Source organism: Pseudophryne corroboree, chromosome 1 (assembly GCF_028390025.1).
Source record: "Pseudophryne corroboree isolate aPseCor3 chromosome 1, aPseCor3.hap2, whole genome shotgun sequence".
NCBI classification, from domain to species: Eukaryota; Metazoa; Chordata; class Amphibia; order Anura; family Myobatrachidae; genus Pseudophryne; species Pseudophryne corroboree.
Genome location: NC_086444.1, coordinates 401,191,807 through 401,205,895, shown reverse-complemented (window position 1 = coordinate 401,205,895; position 14,089 = coordinate 401,191,807). Strand labels below are relative to the sequence as shown.

The 14,089-nt window shown below is 40.5% G+C and overlaps 1 protein-coding gene across 2 annotated transcripts in view; it reads left to right on the top strand.

Annotated features, from left to right (window-relative positions):
- Positions 1-14,089, top strand: part of SGSM1 (small G protein signaling modulator 1) — a 446,529-nt gene that overhangs the window by 164,643 nt on the left and 267,797 nt on the right. The gene's annotated exons all lie outside the window — the stretch shown is intronic.

Sequence of the window (14,089 nt, the reverse complement as noted above, 5' to 3'; positions counted from 1 at the left end):
CGGGATAATTAAAACTCCCTTCTTGCGAAGGAGTATCATCATTTCGGTCATTACCCATGGTAAAGACCCTCGGTGCCGTGGATAATCCAAACGGCAGCGTCTGGAACTGATAGTGACAGTCCGGTACCACAATCTTGAGGTACTCCTGGTGAGGAGGGTAAATGGGGACATGCAGGTAAGTATCCTTGATGTCCAGAGAGACCCTGTAATCCCTCTCGTCCAGGATCGCAATAATCACCCTGAGCGATTCCATCTTGAACTTGACTCTTTTGTTATATGTGTTCAAGGACTTTAAATTTAAGATGGGTCTCGCCGAACCGTCCGGTTTCGGTACCACAAACATTGTGGAAAAGTAACCCTTTTCCTGTTGAAGGAGGGGTACCTTGATAATCACTTGCTGTGAATACAGTTTTTTGGATAGCCACCAACACTGCCTCCCTGGCAGAGGGAGTTGCCGGTAAGGCAGATTTTAGGAAACGGCGGGGAGGGAGACGTCTCGAATTCCAGCCTGTACCTCTGAGATACTGTTTGAAGAACCCAGGGATCCACCTGTGAGAGAGCCCACTGTGCGCTGAAATTTCTGAGACGGGCCCCCACCGTACCCGGGTCCGCCTGAGCAGCCCCAGCGTCATGCTGTGGACTTACCGGACGCAGGGGAGGACTTCTGCTCCCGGGAACTAGCTGTGTGCTGCAGCTTTTTCCCTCTACCTTTTCCTCTTGGCAGAAAAGATGAGCCTCTAGCCCTCTACTTTTCTGGGGCCGAAGGGACTGTACCTGATAATACAGTGCTTACTTTTGCTGTGGGGTAGCTTGTGGCAAAAGTTTTGATTTCCCAGCCGTAGCTGTGGAAACGAGGTCTGAAAGACCATCCCCAAACAGTTCCACCCCCTTCTAGGGCAAACTTCCATGTGCCGTTTTGAATCGGCATCGCCCGACCATTGCCGAGTCCATAAACCCCGTCTGGCGGCAATGGTTTTAAATAGCGCTTATTAGTGATGCCAGTCGGCAAATATCCCTCTGTGCATCACGCATGTATAAGACGGCGTCTTTTATATGCTCTATTTTCAGCAAAATATTGTCCCTATCTATAGTATAAATATTATCCGACAGGGAATCTGACCACGCAGCTGCCGCACTGCACATCCATGCCGAGGCAATAGCAGGTCTCAATATAATGCCCGTGTGTGTGTATATAGCTTTAAGGGTAGTTTTCTGCTTTCTATCAGCAGGTCCTTCAGGGCGGCCGTATCCGTGACAGTAGTGCCACCTTTTTTAATAAGCGTGTAACCGCTTTATCTACCCTAGGGGTTATTTCCCAACGTGACCTAGCCTCTGGCGGAAAAGGGTACGCTGCTTAGAAATTATCAATTTCTTATCGGGGGAAGTCCACGCTTCCTCACACACCTCATATCAATTTCTCAGATGCAGGAAAACTACTGGTAGTTTTCTGTCACCAAACATAATACCCTTTTTTGTGGTATCTGGGGTATTATCAGAAATGTGTAATACATTTTTAATTGCCTCAATCATGTAACGGGTGGCCCTATTGGAAGGTACACTAGTCTCATCGTCGTCGACACTGGAGTCGGTATCCGTGTCAACATCTGTGTCTGCCATCTGAGGTAGCAGACGTTTTAGAGCCCCTGATGACATGTGAGACGCTTGGACAGGCACAAGCTGAGCAGCCGGCTGTCCTATGTCGTCAAACCTTTTATGTAAGGAGTTGACACTGTCACGTAATTCCTTCCATAAGTCCATCCACACCGGTGTCGACCCCGCAGGGGGTGACATCCATTCACAGGCATTTGCTCCGCCTCCACATCATTATCCTCATCATACATGTCGACACAGCAGTACCGACACACAGCACACACACAGGGAATGCTCTGACAGAGGACAGGATCCCACAAAGCCCTTTGGGGAGACAGAGGGAGAGTATGCCAGCACACACCAGAGCGCTATATATCACAGGGATATCACCTATAGAGAGTGTTTTCCCTTATAGCTGCATAATATATATATATACTGCGCCTAATTTTTGTGCCCCCCCTCTCTTTTTAACCCTTTTCTGTAGTGCAGGACTGCAGGGGAGAGCCAGGGAGCGATCCCTCCAGCAGAGCTGTGAGGGAAAATGGCGCCAGTGTGCTGAGGGAGATGGCTCCGCCCCTTTTTCGGCGGGCTTTCTCCCGCTATTGTAAAAGTTCTGGCAGGGGTTAATAAACACCTATATAGCCCCTGGGGCTATATATGGTGTCAGTTCACCAGCCAAGGTGTTCATATTGCTGCTCAGGGTGCCCCCCCCCCAGCGCCCTGCACCCATCAGTGACCGCAGTGTGTGGTGTGCATGAGGAGCAATGGCGCACAGCTGCAGTGCTGTGCGCTACCTTGGAGAAGACAGAAGTCTTCAGCCGCCGATTTTCCGGACCACCTTCTTGCTTCTGGCTCTGTAAGGGGGACGGCGGCGCGGCTCCGGGAACGGACGACGAGGTCGAGTCCTGTGTTCGATCCCTCTGGAGCTAATGGTGTCCAGTAGCCTAAGAAGCCCAAGCTACCACCACTTAGGTAGGTTCGCTTCTTCTCCCCTTAGTCCCTCGGTGCAGTGAAAATTCCTTTTAATTTAATGGGGTGATTGTTTTAGCCCCGTCAAAATGTTTTTTTTTTTATCCATAGATGGTGGAAGAGCACTTTGGATCCTATCTCCTCAGTGCTGGTCCGCACACACACAAATGAGGGCACCCTTTCTCGAAAGGCAAGAGTTTCCCTTTCAAATAATTTTCCCCCTTAGTAGAGATGTGTTCACATATACATATCCTCAAATCTTAACAAATAGCCATCCTTGATGTGTCATAAAACCTGTGACAAAGCAGTGCCAAGGTGCTGCAGGTTCAACACCATACAGTATACAGTTCAACTACTTTGTGGGAAGTTGAACTTTGATTAAAACTATAGTGGGTGGAGGCGATATTTTAGAGAGCCCTGGCTAGAGGGTAAGTTGTTTTTTGTATTTTGCAATTGAGACATATCCCTAAAGGCCCATACACATGGTGAGATTCGGGCTAGGCCCAATTCTCACTATGCGACAGGGGCTAGGTCGGCATCGCAAGCACATAATGAGTGTGCTTGTGATACTGACTTATGTGCGATTTTGTTTAAGTGTCAATTTTGACTATGTCTTCTATAGACTGTGCAGGCAAGTCAATTTTGACTATCTAGTCTTGCGATGCTGACCGCGCGGAGCCGAGCATCAGCATCGAATCGGGATCGCAAGGTGAAAGTCACCTTGCGATCTGCACTAACTTTTCTTACGATTTTGACTATGTAGTCAAAATCGTAAGAAAATATCTCAGTGTGTGTACACACCATAACACAGAGTCATGCATTTTTAAGTTCACAAGATTTACTTTAATGTGAGATGAGTAGATGATGGTGAGGAGATTCATTTCAGTACCAGTCATGTCTAGCTGAGGGGCAGGCACACTGTGCTGAGCAAGGTGGCTGACTGGAGATCGCCCTCCAGCAGCCGTCGGTGGTACACAATCGCATGTGATGCGCCCGTGTCACACTGCAAGAACTGCGGATGGCATCCAGTTATAGTTATGTGTTTCTTTGCATACTTTTACTGAACTAAGTTTGCAACCATTTTACTGTATAATGTAAATGTGTGAGATTTCCCATAGACAGACATTTATAATTTTTGACAATTAATAATAATGTATTTATCCTATGTCTTGGGGTGCTATTGTACATTATTTCCTTTGTTTCAACACCCCACAGATATTTTACCTTAAGAGTACACACTCACCATACATTACCATTCTCAATTATCTCACACCATTGTTTAATACTCTTTCTTTACCAGCTGACCAAATGCCCAACTATGTGCACCAGTGGTCTGACATTCCCAAGGGTGTAAGGACAGGAGGGGGTGTCTGTCCTCGCCAGTGACTGCTTCTCCCCCGGGTGCCAGAGCAAGGCCAGCTTCCAGGCTTTCTCTGTGCAATCCCGGCACACTACGAGCACGTTATAGCGAAATGCTGCTCTCCTTTCACACACCAGCTGGCAGCCCCATCCCCCTCCACACACATGCACCTCTGGTTCAGAGACGGAATTTGTTCCAGACAGACTCTGCCCCACTGCTGCTACCAGGAGAGAGAAGGAGGTGACTGGGTCAGGGATAAGGTATAGGGAAGCAGTTACAATTCCGCCACTCAGAATCCCGGCTGTAACAATACGACGCTGTAATCCCGACGGGGTGAAATGACATTGCAAGACCCATTGTGCACATGCGGAGAATGGGTCTTGCGCCTGCGCAGACCCCGCACCATTGCATTTGTACCTTAACCATCAGTTTGCATTCAAATCTGGATTAGGCCCTGAGTTATGCATCTGAGGATGCAGCCTTGGATCAGCATTGTGACCATCAAATTTATATACAATTCTGAATTAGGCCCCCAGTAAGTATGCTGAAAGAAAGATTTGCAATCCACCACTCCACGATCAAGAAAGCTCTTTCCAGTATGATATTGCAATAACGCCTGTGGCTTGAACAGCATATTGCATCTCATATTCATGCCTTTACACCAGGTTCCCGCTTTTCATTTGGAAGTTAAGTATCTTAGGAAATTAAGGAGCTTCTTCCCGGTAGGAGTAAGTAAGAAATGCAAACATGCTGTTTAGAATTCCAACCATTTTATTCGTGAATGGCAATAGACGCTGGCCTCATTAAGTGTTCGCAGTAAATCCACCTTGAAAGTGTAAGAGATCTGTAGTTCAGATATATCTGACACGGGAGTGAGCATTGGATCTGAAGAGCCATCCAATGTGACACTTTTCTTCAGATATGACGGTCAGATGCATCGAAATCTGAAGAAAATTGCCCAAATCTGACTAGTGGATGGGGGCCTAAAATGATCAAAAACAAATATGTTGCATTGCTAGAGGCGAACATTTTTAATGTACAGAAAGAGTTGGATGGAGGACACATCCTAAGTCAACTCTAAAGCGCACTGTACCTTTTTAAAATATAGGGGGTAGGGGCATTAATGTTCAAAATGAAGATTGCAATGGGTGAGGGGTGTTGCTGGCTGCTGCTCTGATCTGTGCTGCTGGGTGATAGGCACAGACGTGCAGTCAGCAGAGGTAGATCCTTTTCAGTCATACTCCAGTATACTCCAGATTTTTTACTATAAAAAGCATATGAAAAATACAAAGAAAATACTATAAATATTTTTTGTATTATTCTAATCCTTTTTATAGTCGAAACTCTGGATTAAAAAGTCTACTTTATACGCACATCTCTGATCAAAACTCACCAAATTTCCAGCAGTACAGATGTGTCCACTTGCATCTAGCCTCCTGGCATGTTGAACAGCCCTTCTAGTCATGCCATGTCGTGGTGTGACTTGGTTGCGCAGATCGTATTTTCATGCGACTTTTTCTATTAAAATGTGCCTTGTTCACAAAACGATGTGAATAGGACACACACACGCAGCTTATGCTCATTAAAATGATATGCGACATGCTTATATTCTGTGTGCGACAGTGGCTGTAACTGCATAAGAGTGTTTTCCTAGAAAGCACTGTAACATAGCATTTTGTATGCAGATACAGCCTAGACGCACAGAGAATATAAGCATGCCGCATATCATTTTAATCAGCAGAGTCTACTTGTGCGTCATAATTATTATTATTATTATTATTATTATTATTATCCTTTATTTATATGGCGCCACAAGGGTTCCGCAGCGCCCAATAATTACATTGCAATGAGAAAAAAAAGACACCTGACGCTAAATGAGTTGCACGGGATCTGTCAGCTCACTTATACCAGGCATCTCCCACTGCATGGAGTATTGAAGCAAGATGTAAGGGGATTTATACCCTTGTATAATGCCACCATGAAACGTCAGGCTCATATATTTTGTGTAAAACTGGCTCTGATACTAGCCAGTGTCTCACCAGCCATTTACCTTACTGTAGGTCATGGGTGCTATGTTGGGAGAGTGTTACTGGGTCAGAGGTGAAAATAGCGGTGGTGCTAGGTGGCACCAGCCAGAATCTTGCTTAGGGAATCAAACTGGTTATGGCTGGCTCTGGATTCCAGCATACTGCACATGCACTGAAGGAAGATGTTTTTGACTTATATGGCATATGCACATGAACTGAGATTGCTAGAACTCCCTTGAAATAAGCTTTTCTGGGCAGGAACTGGACATAGAGCAGTGTGATCGCACAGAACTGTTCCATGTCATGGGAGTGTCATGGAACTTGATCGTTCATGGCATGTGAATGGATATGAGACCCTGTTTCAGACACATCTAGTGTACCAAGCGTGAGGTGAGTCCTAGACTATATACTAATGACGCCTGTTTTAGTTGTGGCCGAAATAGTGGATGGGATAGACTTCCACATGCAGTGGCAGAGATTCTCAGTGTACACATGTTCATTCTTGCATTAGCATGAGGAAGTAAGAAGACTGATGCAGCTGAACAGAAAAGTGGTCACGGCTGTATCAGGCCCAAGATGCGCAAACAATAAATTCCTGCATCTATTGAATTACTGTTTTTATGGCATGTTTATATACATGTATAAATTGCTGGGGGGATTACAGTGTTCAGAGTTGGAAGTAGCCTGACTGATATTTTTGCAATGTTCTAGCATGTGCTATATAATACTTTTTTTTACAAACAAAGCAATATTTTATATGTGTAGTACAAAATACTGTGTTTGATCATTTGCTGCAACATATAAAATTTTTCACCTGTTCTATATTATAACTGCACTTTTAATGCCAGTACATTTACACATTACCTGTCCGAATGTATGTGGAACTGTACCTAGCAGGAGTTGTGCATCGGTGCACACTGCAGCGCATGCTTTGTTTTTTTTGTGTTGTTTTAGGGGATGGAGTCAACTTACGGTTTCAGAAACATTATGCCCTGGGGGGTCTGTACTGATTTGGACAGTGAAAATGTTTGGCAGTATGAGCACCATCCTAGTATGTATGTGTGTGTGTATGTATGTATATATATATATATATATATATGTATATATATATATATATATATATATATATATATACACACATACACGAAGATGGTCAGTTTAATGTAACAACATGTTTTCGGGGATTCAACCCCGTCCTCTTCTGGCACTGAGGACGGAGTTGTATCCCCAAAACATGTTGGTACATTAAACTGACCATCTTCATTTTTGCATTGCAGTCTGCCTGAGTGCCGCTTGATTCTCCTATGCAGTATTGAGGAACCAAGTATTTCTCTGGGAGGGCACCGCAGCACAATATCTCACTTAAAGGGGAGTGTTGGGTCACTTGTTTGTAATATAAACAGGGTCTCATATCCATTTATATATATATATATATATATATATATATATATATAAATTTTCTTTTTACCGGCCAAATGTAGTTACCAACCTGATATCTCTATCACTGTTGAGAACTCGAGAGTCTGTCCTACCCCACAAGCTCGCTTCCTAGGTGTCATTTTTTACTCTGATCTGTCCTTTGTTCCTCACATTCAATATGTCTCAAAATCATGTTATATGCATTAAAAAAAAAACATATCCAAAATACGACCATACGTTACACAAGAGACATGACACTGCAAAAACTCTACTCCAGGGGTGGCCAACCAGTCAGATACAAAGAGCCAAAAAATCTTGTTAGGTACGTCAAAGAGCCGACATCAAGCCAAAGGCGTGTGTTCAAAAATAGGGGTGTGACCTTGTGCCTGCTAGGCCACACTCCTGGTATAAAAGACAATGAAAATGCCAGATCCACATAAAATACATTGAAAAAGACACTTCCACATAAAATAATTAAAAAATCCAGATCCACATAACATATTGAAAAAGCCATATTCACATAATACACTTCAGCTCCCCCATGTGTCACTCCAGCCAGGATTCTCCTTTGTCACACAACAAAAACAGAGAAAGATTGTCTCTTTGTTGGCGCACTTAAGAAACGATGAAAAAGAAATATATTTATGTATTCTGAATTTTTATAAAATATAACTTTTATTAATATTAAACTTAAAATATAGCAATTGAGAAAAATGTGATTATGTGAAAAAAGTGAAAATATTTAATAATATTCAATATTAAAAACTGATCCACTGTGCTCAAACTTTTTTTGCTCGTTTTTTATATCATATACGGTATTTCATGTAGGTATTCTGTGCTTCAAGACAATAAAACCGATTTCTTATACTCCAACTGTTGTCATTCGCTTTAATTGTATTTTAAACATATACAGTTCTGAAATTATTAACATATGTAGTAATTATTAAATGGATATACGTATAGACTGATATGGACATAAACTGATGAGACTGGAAGGTAGTTAGTTACTACCACGTATATCTTAACACAGACTGGAACGATCATATAACTTCGTTAAGAGGAGATCCCCCAATAAGATCAGTCCAAAATCTTATAATTATTTGGACCAAAATTAACTGACAAGTGATCCCATTAACACATTGTTTTAATTATTCATAAGCAATGAGACCGTAGTTATCTTAAAGATCGAATTATAACATGATCCACTACTGGTCTCTGAATAATAAATTGCATCAAACTTTCGTGCATAAATGGGGTCACGTCTTTTATTATGTCCAATACGTGGTTAAAAGCCTTAATAGCTTTATTTATCACCACTGTCAATGGTTAACTGTCACACACCTCATCAGTTATTTATCAATGTCCCATGTTTTAGGGATAGTTTCCCTGTGTATTTCCCTTATAATAATCTTAACTGTATAATTATAAATGAGCCCTATTCATTCGTCTATACGTACTTCAAATTGCTTTCTGTACATACATTAATTTGGAAGCCTACTGTATAGTTCCACTCAAGTTTGATATGTCACTACAATTCTGTGCTGAGCTACTGTATTACTGACACACCTCGCAGATACCCACACAGGGTCTTGAAGATGTTTATTCGGTGTACCTTACATAAGCCGCAGCTACAACCATACTGCCCGCCTGGACTCCACGATCTCCAAGCGTGAATGATAAGATTTAGACCAGCTGAAATGCGCTAGAATGACAGTGAATAAGCAGATAATACTTCCCTCATAAATATTCTTCCATGAAGCTTCATGTATATTTCATGAACCCGAAATCCATATATAAAAAAAACAGAAATATTTCCAAAAATAGTGTAGTATGTTCCGTATAACAAACTTAGATACAATAAGCCGATACAAATGATAAGCTTTAAACACTTAAAGTTGTAGATGGAGGTTTACCAGATAGGTAGAGTAAAAAAACCTTGTATTGAAGCCTATTGGAAGTGAATGTGCATAAGTTCACACACCATGTGATAATTAATCAAGATGGAGGTTTACCAGATTTCAATGAAGTATGGACCTTAAGATATGTTTCCCTCATAGGTTTTCTGTCGTAAGACTTTGTACGTATAACATACGTTCGGAATCCATATAGAAGGAAAAAATATTCCACAAATAGTGTAGTACGTTCAAAACAAGAAAATGTAATAAATTGCAAATAATAAAACCGTAAAATAAGGCAATATACGTAAGTGGTACAGATGGAGGTTTACCAGATAGAAGTGGTATATACGCCTTGTATAATACTAAATTGGATAAAAGATCACATCACAAAGTAATTAATCAAGGTGGGGGTTTACCAGACTTCCATGAGGTATGGACCTTAAGATGTATCAAATGGGAAGGAGAAAACGGCTCCGGAACCTGTCTCCTTGGTCCAAAAGAACTCTGTCCGTATGGTAAAGATTCCCAACAATGATGGAGCTCCTGTCATACAATGCCGACGCGTTTCGGGACCTCTCCCTTCCTCAAGGCAGCATGACAGGAACTGAACCAAATGATCTCCAAGTCCGCAGCGGCTTTATAAAGGTGGCTTAGGGTATATTAACAATTAGTTTGTGGTAAATAATTATGATATTCCTCATCAAAATTTACATAAAATCAAACACTAATGAATTGATAGAGAATAATCACTCCGCAACCCTGTTCACATCTGCCGCCCAAAACCTGTATCTGTATATACCTATAGTGTCAGACCTTCAGTGTAAGGACTATCATCTTTAAATTTTATCATACTTGATGAAATGCATTTTAACCTATATTGATTTATGGAAACCTAATATATGGTTCCACTAGTTGTTTCCCAAATTAAGTGTGCCAATGCAATTTTATGCTGAGCTTCTATATTGTTAATACACTTCACAAATGCTCACATAAGGTTTCAAGAGTGTTTATTTAATTTAACATGTAGACGTTGTATCTACAACCGCGCTGCCCGTCTGGATTCCTACAATCACCAAGTCCGCAGCGCCGCGCTGCCAGTCTGGACTCCAGCGATCACCAGGCCCGCAGTGACTTTATCAAAGAAGGCTTAGGGTGTATAACCATTACTTTATAGTGAATAATTATAGTACCTCACATCATATATTTATGCAAATGAATTGGTGAGGAATACCACATCTACAACCCTGTTCGTATTTACCACACCATCTTGCTTAGTAAAGTGCTCTGTATAATTCTCTTTAATTAAATTAATGCAGCTCTAATGAAACCAAAAATCAGAATCTCTATCTGACATAACTCTTCAATATGTTGAGGGAGATATTTAGCAGCTCTCTGGTATATTCTTATTGATATAATTTTAATTATAATTCGATCCTTAAGATAACTACGGTCTCATTGCTTATGAATAATTAAAACAATGTGTTAATGGGATCACTTGTCAGTTAATTTTGGTCCAAATAATTATAAGATTTTGGACTGATCTTATTGGGGGATCTCCTCTTAACGAAGTTATATGATCGATCCAGTCTGTGTTAAGATATATGTGGTAGTAACTAACTACCTTCCAGTCTCATCAGTTTATGTCCATATCAGTCTATACGTATATCCATTTAATAATTACTACATATGTTAATAATTTCAGAACTGTATATGTTTAAAATACAATTAAAGCGAATGACAACAGTTGGAGTATAAGAAATCGGTTTTATTGTCTTGAAGCACAGAATACCTACATGAAATACCGTATATGATATACAAAACGAGCAAAAAAAGTTTGAGCACAGTGGATCAGTTTTTAATATTGAATATTATTAAATATTTTCACTTTTTTCACATAATCACATTTTTCTCAATTGCTATATTTTAAGTTTAATATTAATAAAAGTTATATTTTATAAAAATTCAGAATACATAAATATATTTCTTTTTTCATCGTTTCTTAAGTGCGCCAACAAAGAGACAATCTTTCTCTGTTTTTGTTGTTCTTCAATTTTATTGTCTATGGCAGCACCCCCAGTTTATGAAGGATAGAAGGAAAAACTTCCTGTAATCATATGATTTTGGGGAATTTCTTGACAAAATATGTAAACATTAAAAACTGTCTGGTGCAGAAGATATCCCTATCCCCCATCTCCCTTGTAATTATTCTCCTTTGTCACTCCAGCCAGCTCCCCATTGTGTCACTCTTGCCAGCACCCTCCTGTATCGCTCCAGTCGGCTCCCCCATTATGTCTCTCCTACCAGGATCTTTCTGTGTCACTCCAGCCAGCTCCCCCTTGTGTCACTACAGCCCAGTATCTGGCTCCCTCAGTTTTCAGTCGTCTTATTACTGCTGTGTGTCTGGTTGGAGTGCACCAGTTTCCAGGATCTGTTGTGGTCGGGTGACTGAGTTTCGGGAGCCACATTTGAGTAAAGAAAGAGCCGCATGCGGCTCAAGAGCCACAGGTTGGCCACGGCTGCTCTACTCCATGCTCTCCTTATATCCTGTATTGATTATTGCAGTAGTCTTCTTACTGGCCTTACCAAAAAGAGACTCTTACTACTACAGTTCATTCTGAATGCAGCTGTGAGGCTAATCTTCCTCACAAGACGTTCATCATCTGCAGATCCACTCTTGTCAGTTCCTCTGTTGGTTACCTGTATGCTACCGTATTCAGTATAAAATACTTTTATTCATACGCAAGGCCATTACCCAAACTACACTAACGTACATCTCTTCGCTTATCTCAAAATATCTCCAAACCCGATCTCTCCACTCTTCACAAGATCTATGTCTCTCACCCACACTAATTATTCGCTCCCATTCACGACTGCAGAACTTTCTTCGGGCTGTCCCCACTCTGTGGAATGCCCTACCACGCAAAATAAGACTTTCCTCTAGATCCAAACCTTCAAGTGTTCCCTAAAAATTCTCCTCTTTGGGCAAGCTTATCAAATTCCATAGCCAAACCTCATAAGCTTTCCTATCCAATTACATCACCACTGTAAAGTTCACGCATATTTTCTCTTTCTTCACTTAACCCTTCCTCCTGACCCTGGTTCATCATTGCTGTGTAACCATATCATGCAGCCCACCAAGAACCTTTGCAATCTGGTGGACAATTATAAAATAGATAACACCGATCCTTGTGTAATAATGCCTATTTTCCTATAGATTGTAATCTTGCAAGCATTGCCTTCCTACCACTATGACTATCTGTTATTACCCAGTTTTGTTGTATCATTGTTGTTTCCAAATGTAAAGCGCAACAGAATTTAATGAGCTACATAAGAAACTTTTAATAAATTATATTTGAAATTTCTATGTACAGGTAAACTTGATTCTCAGATGTCACTACTTTATTGAATGATATATAGTAAGTTAGACAGCATCAAATCAAAGCTTTCTGTAGACAAAAATATGGTCTGTGGTTAGGGTTAGATTTACAGTTAGCTATGGACATTCTTGTAGTGTCAACATTCTGGCTGTGTCAACACTGAATGTTAACATACCATTCATGCTGACATTCTGAATGTCGACATACAGAACATGTTACATTCAGATGTCTACTTTTTATACCACACCCTCTTAAACAGTGATTGTCCTATCATTTCAGTAGAACACCGGTCCTAAATACCCCAACAGGTCATTTTTGCTGCATGTCTTTAATTATGCAAAAGTGAGTTACTCTATTTTGCTGGGAAAGCAATTATCCCACCTGTTTCCACAGAAAGAAATCCTGAAAATATGACCTGTTTGGGGGTACTTAAGGTTCGGAGTTAAGAACCACTAAACTAGATAGGCTAGGTAAGATGTAAAGGTTTATTGACTAAGCTGCAGTGCTTCCTGTGATGTTTAAGGATAAAATGTAGTAGCAGTGTTTTGTTGTTAAAAGTATTGTGCTTTTAAATTTCAGGCATTAAACATGCCTGGAAGCTGGGTGGCTTTTACAAGCCACTACTTAGTAAATAAACCCTGTAGACTAGAGAACAGCTTGATGGCAAATATTTTTTTTGTTTATTAATACAGGGGACTGTTTCTCTACAATGATACATTTTTATACAAAGTAAAGATGACTATATTCTACTGTTCATAAGATGCCTCTTATTTGGTTCTCTTTCTATGTATTGTAAATTATTACTGAGGCATTAATTGTGGATAATAATTCTAGCACTAAAATGTTGGCACTTTTTGACTTTCACTAGTAGTTATTTTATCATCAGGCTTGCTATTTGAAATACATTAATTAGAAATGTTTTCTTAGACTTGAATAATCCATAATCATGCACAGTACACAAATTAGTAACTTGAAAAACGCATAGACTCGTCCAGTTCACATACAAATCAGACTAATTCTGAATAGAGCTAATTCACTGAATCTCATGTCTGCTCATTAGATTAATGGTAAAACAAAGAGTAAAGTGAAGTAAGAAACTTTGCAATGCAACATCAGTCCTACATGACCACTTTTGTGAGCTCATATGACAGATCTAGATTGCTCAGTCTGCAATGTAGAATCTCCCATTGTTTTTAAATGTAGTTGAGATATGATGATTGATTGCCTCTAGCGCAATATCAACTTAAATAAAAGAGACCGCATATAAGATCTACAATACCAATTAAAAGTTATTCTAAATGTTTTTATCCTTCGTTCTGAGTTGCTTATGGAACTATAGTCAAAGGTGCACTTTTCTCCACGTATTATAGACTTACCTATGCATCATAATGTTCTGAAATAAAGTACTTCTATTGGATTATTTATCAGACATGTCTAAAGATCTTTGGG